The sequence below is a fragment of the Patiria miniata genome, unplaced genomic scaffold, assembly GCF_015706575.1.
Source record: "Patiria miniata isolate m_02_andy unplaced genomic scaffold, ASM1570657v1 HiC_scaffold_10, whole genome shotgun sequence".
In the NCBI taxonomy this organism is placed as follows: Eukaryota; Metazoa; Echinodermata; class Asteroidea; order Valvatida; family Asterinidae; genus Patiria; species Patiria miniata.
In genome coordinates, this window is record NW_024037048.1 from 18,118,338 (window position 1) to 18,128,501 (window position 10,164).

The 10,164-nt window shown below is 38.2% G+C and overlaps 1 long non-coding RNA gene across 1 annotated transcript; it reads right to left on the reverse strand.

Annotated features, from left to right (window-relative positions):
- Positions 1 to 1,149: 1,149 nt before the first annotated feature.
- LOC119739281 lies at positions 1,150 to 4,228 on the reverse strand. Its single transcript, XR_005272556.1, has 3 exons — positions 3,783 to 4,228; positions 2,670 to 2,814; positions 1,150 to 2,139 (listed from the first exon to the last, which is right to left on the reverse strand). It is a non-coding gene; the product is annotated as an uncharacterized LOC119739281 (long non-coding RNA).
- Between the last annotated feature and the right edge of the window lie 5,936 nt (positions 4,229 to 10,164).

Consider the following 10,164-nt stretch of genomic DNA (forward strand, 5'->3'; position numbering starts at 1 on the left):
GTATCCCACTAATACATGCAAACTGGCGCGCGGGTACCAACTGGCCTAGCGCCGCGTGTGTTGTGTACACAAAAGCGCCGTACAACATGTACACATGTACATGTACATTGTACATGTGTACGTACGTAAAACCATCGCATTCGGGACGATCGCAAGACATTGAAAAAAAAATGCATAAAATGCAAAACAGATTACATAGAAATAAAGAACCATCTATATCTGTCTTTAGAAGAAAACACTCACTGTGGACTAAATAAACACACAATCCGAAATTCACAAATGTTTAGTGTACAGTGAGTGAGTGTTGTACAGCATATTAAAGCAGCACAATCCAAAACCAAGCATGAATTTGCCATCAGTATAGCTAGACACTCTTTCCTCTTAATTTTCTGGGGGAAGCTGCTGACAATTAATTGGATCTATAGCTTAAACAAAACAATAACAAATAGGTTTTTGTTTGGCAATAAACGCATTCTTTATTTCACAACCAATCCATATCATTTTTAAAAAAAAGTTTCATTTACAGAAGTGAAACTTCACAACAGCCATATTTTACAAGTAAATAAAGTGCACATGTAATGCAGGCATGAACTCAACTAGTGAAATCAGGTTTGGCAAGTTATAAAACTATGAAAAGTCTGAAAAATTAAGTAGGGTAGTTGCAGTTGATTCAAGAAAGTGATTCAAAAATTCAACTTTATGAAAGGGCAAATGGATTTAAGCATACCCTCACACCTGAAGACAGTAAAGGTTTTTTTATATTTATTTATTATTAATATTTTGTTGGAGAAAGGAGCTTGCAGTTCAACTGCACTATGTCATAAGTGGTGGTGATGGCAATTTCAGGTTTCAAATTTTCGCTTCATTAAAATTTCACATACGTACGTGTACACGTACCTGGATGACCTGCCCCCCCCCCCCAGATTTACAAAGCACTACATCGCTTCACAATTTGATGCAAACACAGTCCACTGTGAAGTTCTTTTCCAGTGTGAATGCATCATACATCGTCAATTTTGTTAAATATTTTAGAAAAGTTTTCACAAGTACAATCGACGACTCTTTGTTGACTTTTCGACGACTACTGTTCTTTGAATAAATACATAACATGAAAATACATGAACATCTACATGTAGTCACCTTTTGTACTTTGAATACACTACGACGTGTCGCACTTACAGCATATTTTGTAAAATGAATCACAGGATGCGTCATCCTAGGGATACAACGATGCATCGTAGGTTACAATAAGTTTCATGAAATCAGGTACAGATTGTCATCGTCACTACGAACGACACTCTCGCACCCGTGTGTGCGCTGTACGCGCGCGTGTTTACAGAACCGGGATATTTTGGGTTTTACGAACTGATATCCGCCACAGTGCGGCACTTTTAGAGCGCACCCCGTACATTTTTGTTTTCACGAACTGACACCCAAGCATGATGCGGCAATATCCGTGTACTTGTGCGATTATACATGTACAAATTTTGCATTAAAAAGCGATTTAATTGGTAAAATTAAGATCAGTGTCAGTTCGTGAAACCGAAAATGCATGGGTGCGCTCTAAAAGTGTTGCACTGTGGGGGATGTCAGTTTGTGAAACCCAAAATATCCCGAATCTGTAAATACTCAAGTGTGCGCAAGTGTCAGTTTGTGGTGACATTGACAAGATATATACCATCTGAAATGGCAATAAGGACAAAACAGAAACTGTCCTGATCAAAGATTACCTCCAGTTATCTCCTAAATTCCCAAACTATCTCAATTCTCTCAAACCCCCCCCCCGCCCCCGGCAGTAAGATATTCATTATGAAATGTTTACGTCAACTATGTTATTCAAGCATATGGGACAGGGAGGCAGCGAACAGACTACACCTACCACTCCCAATTCAGATCACACTAAAAGTATTTGTACATGTACTCCACACCATGGACTATTTAGAAAGGTTCAGAGTGGGGGTTGGGCTGTTTGAATGAACATGGCCATGTCATGGCATGGTCAGGAACTGATACGGAGTTCAATCGCAATGGGTGGGTAGTACAGATCAGATGCGGAGGAATCCAAAGCTCGTCCATTATACCCGGCCATGCATGTCGTTGCCATCTTCAATCCAGAAATAGGAGGAAACTCTTCAAAACCTGAAAGCACAACAAGAATATAACAAATGGAACAAAGTCAAAGGGATACTTTGAGATGCATGGTGGCAGCAAATACACCAGTCCTTTTCTGGTGTTGACGTCAATTTGAAAATGTGCACATTAGGTTAAATGTGACGTAAAAAAAATGAAAAGGACAGGTAAAAGGAAGCGTCTCAAAAGTCTCTGTTGAAAATTATTGCCAGGTTATTTTCAAGATTGTTGTCTGTGCCTTTGCTCGGATTTTTCTTGCATTGAATATGAGTGTTAAAAACTATAGAAGATAAGAAAGTTTCATATTTTATCTTTTTCTATAGGCACAGACATACATGTACAATGTACATGTAAACATGTACTTGTACATGATGTATGTACATGCATGTACATACATGCCATGATCAATTTCTAAGTAAAATAATATCAAATTTTCTGAAGGTATCCTTCGTCAGGGCAGGGTACGTCATCTGCGTGTCATGGTGGAATGCCATGATTCTCAAGATGCTCAAGATGCAAAATAATATCAAGATGCTCACCGATGAAAATTGTCAAATTTTCTGAAGGTATCCTTCGTCAGGGCAGGGTACGTCATCTGTGTGTCATGGTGGAATGCCGTACACTCCGCATAAGAAGAACTGTAGGCAAACCTCCTCCACAGCGTCCGAGAGACAACCAATAGGTCTAGATGGCAAATTAAAGTACACATTCAAGTTCATGTACAGTAACGTGACGTTTGTGTTTGTACACAACAAGAACAAGAGCATGCATTACATTGGCCCCATAACTGCGGCCTATTTAGTACTGGACTGCTTCGTAAACATAGGCCACACATCCACATGTACAAAAACGTGTCGAAATTGCCAAATTTTGATTTTCGCATTTTAGGCTTAGTTTGTAGGGTTTTTTTGCTTTAGAAGCATACTCACCCTATTTATAGGCTAGTCAGAAAGTGCTGCCTTTTTCAGATGTCTAATTTTTGTGAAATTTCATGTTGAAATTTTGATACGCAAACGTGTAAAAATGAATCTGGAAATTTGAAAAAGGCAGCACTTTCTGATTAGCCTATAAAGAGGGCGAGTATGCTTCTAAAGCAAAAAAACCCTACAAAGTAAGCCTAAATGCGAAAATCAAAATTTGGCAATTTCGACACGTTTTTGTACATGTGGATGTGTGGCCTATGTTTACGGAGGCAGTCCAGTATTAGGCCACATTTATGGGGCTAGCATGATGCATGCCATTGCCAGCAAATCCTGACCACGCTGACTAAAATTTACATGAAATTTAAAAATCATAATGAAATTGGAGGATTCAGGACTGTTACTGTTAGGATTAAGGAATGCATTGTGATTATTTGTTACGAATACGATTTTTCTGGGTAATTGCAACTAGCAAGGCACACTGGGCAGAAATATTTCTTAGATGAAAGTCTTCTACATACACGAGTCGTTGCGTCGTCCAAAAGTGCGTGCTGTGGGATAGCTCAAGGCGCCTACGCTACGACTGTTTCATGTACAACATTACTGTAAATAACTTCCTGTCATGGCGCGGCGTACGTACACAAAATCCTTGTGTCGCAGGCTAAAAACAAGGAGAAACTACAAAAACTACATCTTCTGAGCAGAGTAAATACATAATCTATATAGGCTTACCTTTGAGATTTCCGTCTGAATCTCCGAAATCATGCCAAAACATGGCGACGAAGGTCCCTACTCGTCACGCCATGACACTGCATGTACACTTCGTACGTTGCGACTTGACGAATTCCTGTTTTATTCACCCTCAATATTGGCTAAAATCTCACGAAAGCATGTCGACCCAAACCTTTCGTCCATATCAACGTGAACCTAGATAACTGAATACAGGTCAACTCGTACGCGAACCAACTCGTACGCGACCAACTCGTACGCGGGTCAATTCGTACGCGAACCGACTTCATTGATGGTTTGTAAAGCCTTATTTGGTAATCTGTTGCATATTCATTTTAATAAACCAATCAATTTTTATATCTTTTGCGGGGTATTTAAATCCACCAACGAAACAAAGGGATCGCTAGCGCTGTGCGTAAGGTTTATTTACATCGCGCTAGGTTGTCACGTGGTATTACCACTAACTCAATCTCGCCAACAGAGGGCGTACTTTTGTATGCGTGAAACTGCCGGTGTAGCGTGAATATCCGACTCCATGAAATGTGGGCTCATTGGTAGTACTGCGCACGCGTGAGTACGACACTATGCTATTTTTAGGATCGTTTCGTGAGAGTGACCTGTCACGTGCGAGGGATCAACCAATAATAGGGAAATAGGGGTCCGATTTTCATAGGAGTCGGATTTTCATGTGACACCGTGATGATGGTTAGTCACTTCAATTATCTCTTCTAAAAATATCCTCCAAGCCATGATGGTTTTCATTTCAATAATCCCTTCTTAAAATATCCTCCTAGCCGTGATGATAAGTCACCTCAATTATCCCGTTAAAAAAAACCCTCCTAGCCGTGGTGATTAGCCTCCTCAATCATCCCTTTTAACCCTAAAGGGGCCGGGTTATTTTGACCATCTCTCAGCCGGGGGGGGGGGGGCCGGATTCGGCCCCCCCCCCCTAAGATCTCGGCCATCGAGTGACGAACAATTTTGAAACTCAATACATGCATAGAGCAACTCTTCCTTGATATACCCAAGAAATTTCATGACTATAGGTCAAAGGGGTTTGGAATTATGGCTAATTAATTATTCATATGTACGAATGGCAATTCTGCTCTGTGTACACGACGTATATGCAAAAATTCAGTTTTCACGGCGCGTAGCGCCGGAAATTTTTTCGCTACGCGGCAACCCGTGGTCCGATTTTTATGTTTTTGGTATCAAAAGATGCGCAAAGCTCGAGGCTAAAAAGTCATAACAGCTCGGGTCGCGAAATTTTTTTTTTTAGAGGCTATCACGGAAAATGTTGAGGGGGGGGGGGGCGGATTCCGCCCCCGGCCCTTTTAGGGTTAAAATCAAATATCCTCCAAGCAATGATGGTTAGTCTCCTCAATGATCACATCTAAAAATTATCTTCCAAGCATTGATGGTTTGTCTGTTCAATAATCTCTTCTGAAAAATATTCTCCAAGCCGTGATGTTTTTTATTTCAATAAGCCCTTCTAAATAAAAATATCCTCCTAGCCATGATGAGAAGTCTCCTCAATTATTCCTTCTCAAAAATCTCCTCGTCTCCTCAAAATCTTCCAAGCCGTGATGGATTGTGTGTTCAATAATCTCTTCTAAAAATATCCTCCTAGCCATGATGGTTTGTCTCCTCAGTTATCCCTTCTAAAAATATCCTCCTAGCCATGATGGTTAGTCTCCTCAATTATCCCTTCTAAAAATATCCTCCTAGCCGTTATGATTAGTATCCTCAATTATCCCTTCTCAAAAAATATCTTCCAAGCCGTGATGGATAGTGTGTTCAATAATCTCTTCTGAAACATATCCTCCAAGCCATGATGATAAGTCTCCTCAATTATACCTTCAAAAACTATCCTCCGAGCCATGATGGTTTTCATTCAATAATCCCTCTGAAAAATATCCCCCTAACCGTGATGAATAGCCTCCTTAATTATCCCTTTTAAAAAAATATCCTCCAAGCATTGATAGTTAGTCTCCTCCATTATCCCTTCAAAAATATCTTCCGAGCCGTGATGATAAGTCTCCTCATTTATCCCTTCAAAAGAATATCCTCCGAGCCATGATGGTTTTCATTCATTAATCCCTCTGAAAATATCCTCCTAACCGTAATTATAAGTCTCCTCAATTATCCCTTCTAAAAAAATATCCTCCAAGCAATGATAGTTAGTCTGCCCCCATTATCCCTTCAAAAATATCTTCCTAGCCGTGATGATTAATCTCCTCAATTATCCCTTTAAAAAAATATCCCCCTAGTCATGATGGTTAGTCTCCTCATTTAGCCCTTCTAAAAAATATCCTCCAGGCCATGATGGTTAGTCTCCTCAATTATCACTTTTAAAAAATATCCTCCTATCCATGATGGTTAGTCTCCTCAATGATCACATCTAAAACATATCTTCCAAGCCGTGATGGATAAATTGTGTGTTCAATAATCTCTTCTACAAAAATATCCTCCAAGCCATGATAGTTTTTATTTTAATAATCCCCTCTAAAAAAAAACCTTCTAGCCGTGATGATTAGTCTCCTCAATTATCCCTTCTAAAAATATCCTCCAAGCCATGATGATTAGTCTCCTCAATTATCCCTTCAAAAAATATCCTCCGAACCATGATGGTTTTCATTAAATAATCCCTTCTAAAAATATCCTCCTAACCGTTATGATAAGTTTCCTCAATTATCCCTTCTCAAATATCCTCCTAGCCATGATGGTTAGTCTCCTCAATTGTCCTTTCTAAAAAAAAATAGCCTCCTAGCCGTGATGATTAGTCTCCTCGATAATCCCTTCTTAAAATATCCTCCTGGCCAGATGGTTAGACTCCTCAATTATCCCTTCTCAAAAATACCTCCTTGTCATGAGTGTTTGTCTCCTCAATTATCTCCTCAAAAATATCCTCCAAGACGTGATGGCTAGTCTCCTTAATTATCCCTTTTGAAAATATCCTCCTGGCCATGATGATTAGTCGCCTCAATTATCCCTTCTAAAACAAAATGCTCTCTGATGAATATTTTGAGTTTCTGAGACACATTCGATTGACACTTGACAAACAGATGGTATGTCTGGGAACAAAAGCTTTTGCCTGAGGCAATGTCCACAACATTACAAAAAGTGGGAACGCCACCATTTCTTTGTAAAATTATAATTCGAAGTAAATTTGACCGTGATGAATCGTTTGAAATAACCGATGACGTCATGATGCCGTCACAACTTTTTCCTTAATATTTTGGACCAGGGTTCAAGTTCATCTTTTTTCCTTGATCCGTTTCGAAGGAATTAGATTTGTTTTTAATTAAAGGGTAATTGTTTGCATAAATCTTTAATTTAACCGGGATAACCCCGGAAGGAAAGGTCAGACGATTTTGTTTTCGAAAATCAGAAATGTTTATCAAGGTATAATCTATCAGATTATAAAGTGTAAACATGATTGTTCTTTTTGTCAATAAGCTTGTGGCATTGAAATCGTTTGTAATTTGATACCTGATGGCGTCATTATGACGTCAGAGTTATATACTCACTTCGGAATCAGGGTTGGTGTTTGTTCAAGGTTTCCAGTTTATACCATGTACCGTTGAGAAAAAAAAATCGTACAGAATTATTGCCTGGAATAAAAAAAGAAGGAAGAAAAAAAAGGAAAGAAAGGGATAAAATAATTCTTACCATTTCAAAACCGTGATCGGGTCGTACACGATCACACAAACATATCAGGTTTTTGTTGTTCGGAATGAGGAATTCCTGTCTGACAATATCCGCTACTACTTCCATTTTGGACTCTCAAAACGAAATTGTCGAAATAATGACTGTTTTCTTTACTTCTTCGCAAACTCATTTGGATTCTTGTCGCTATGGATAGCGAACTAAATCTTTGGAATATGTTATTGTCAACAACACGGTTGTACAGGTTCGACTGGTTTTGATCACATTTTGGCTGCATTTTATTTCAAGGGTACATTACATCAGGTTCCCTGCTGTGATTCAGAACAGTTGAAATTGATCGTGATTCGTACTTATTCCAAATACTTTACGCACTTGTGATTTACATCAGGTTCCCTGCTGCGATGTTACTTTATTATTTTAATTGTCAAACATGAAATCCTGGTTCGATGTACTCACACTTTTTCCGGCAATGAGAGTCTTTTGGACATTTTTTGACATGAGATCGATTAATTAAAGCAGAATATGTATGCTCCTTGTGACTCCTGCAACTTCAAATTCGAGCAATGTTGAACAATTAAGAGGAACATAGGATCTTTTGCCCTTGGTGTTTTTTTTTGTTAAAAGCAACAAAATTGATCAAAATCTGAAGTATAGGGTGTATATCTAGTAACCTGTTGCAATTTCAGCGCATTCTATACTTTTGAGAAAAGAGAAAACGCAGTTTCGAAGGTTTGCGGAAATGTAATCGGGAAAAATGGACCGCTCGACTAAACTAAATAAAACTAAATGCTGGGGGAACTCACTTAAGAAAACCTAATTAATCTAATGATCGAATAGGGTAAAGACGCGAGGAAATGCAAGAAGTGGGACAGTGACTCAAAATGTAGGTTTCCTCAATAAACAAAAATAAGAAAAATAACTTTATTGATACTAAAGCAATGACCAAAAGCCAAACCAGTGTAACCTTAACCAAGACCAACACACAGTAAAACTATTAAACGAAACCCAGAATTGAAACAATTAAAAACACAGTGCCAAAGAAAGTTACAGATTAAAATCAAAATGGCTTTCAAACCTGTTAAATAAAACAACAAAAAATACAATCGATTAAAATATACTTCTTCAATCAAATTTAAGAAACACAAAGTCTTAAACATTGAATCCAAACTAAGTTTATAACAAAAGATACTTCCAAGTCCGATCTTTAAAATACAACTTTAGAAATGAAATTCCAAAGAAATAAAGGAATAATATGATTGTAAACAACTGATTCTTCTCAGAACCACACAACTCAAAATTATTCACATGGTGTTACCGCAAACCTTATATTCTTTTTTACATGTTTACCATGCAAACATACAAGTCTCATTTAAGAGTAAACGTATGCACAACTGGATGCCGTTGCTTACACACGCAAAAGAGTGTGCCAGCCGGCACACTATTTTAAAAACAGCAAAGCCTTCATTTTACTTATTTCATTTTACGCTTAATCAGGCGGAATAATTTTACAGGTTGTTTGAAACCAGTTCTATTGTGAAGTACACTTCCTGTACATTTGCAAGTGATCTTAACTAATTTTAACTTGTTTTTGTTTAGATGTTTCTCAAAAAAAAAAACCACCGCCCGTACGTGAGTCTAGTCAGGGCCGTTGATGAACGAATTCCTACCGGAATAAATAATCAATCCAAATCACATTTCACCCGACAGAGATTTTTTGCGGCGTTTTACTGATACAATTCAGCTATGCCTCCCCCACCACCCCCCAAGTTATCTCCCATCTGACTTTCAATGACTCGTTTTTGTTGATATTATTTTCAGCCAGCAATCTGCTCGAGTGCTGAGGATTCCTTTCGTGGGAGAATTCAAGAACGTTACACTGATTCAGGTGAGTATCTGCTATTTGACATATCCTCACACAACTGTCAGAATTGAGCGTTTATTTAATGGCAGACTTTATCTTTTTGTGTGCATCGATAAACGTTGTTGTCAAAACTGTAACAGAGAACGTCCTTGAAGGAAATTTATCATTAATATAGGTTTTCCGATCGAATTTGTCCAATGTGCATTCAAATTCAATTTCCTTTATTCAAAGTAAGGGATGCATACCCCTTGCTATTCAAAATAGATTTGTTTCTCTTACGAATTGTCGATGTGTATATGTGTTTTAGTTATTAAGGTAAAAACAACTACTTTGATCCGATTTTGGGCGTCTGCATGCCAAAGGAATTTTCATTTTTTGCGCACAATTGAACCCGCCCTGCGAGAAGCGAATTATTGTCTGACAGCCAATAATTTAAAGTTTGTGAAGCAATAATTCAGTAACTAAACTTTGTCGGATTTTTTTCCGTTCCATTACTAATTCAAAAGTAAATATATTATATATTTTCAGAAAAATAGCAATTGAAATGAAATTGTGGAGGTGAAACTCGAAGATAGTACGGGAACTGCATCTTTAAACTAAAGCAATGTTGATAATACAGACACTCAAACCGTTGCTATACATGCCATTTTTTGTATAGCAACACCATCAATTTAGATTTCATTCTCAGACAATCAGATTCCTCGTCAAATTCACCAGGGTGCCTCGAACTAATGGCGAAACACGCTAAGTTTAATTGTCATTTTGTTTGATCTATTCACAATTAGGCCCCAAAAAATAATAAGTCGGTCTCTGGTCAGCGCGCGCGTCGATTTTAATCATGCGCGTCGATCTTTT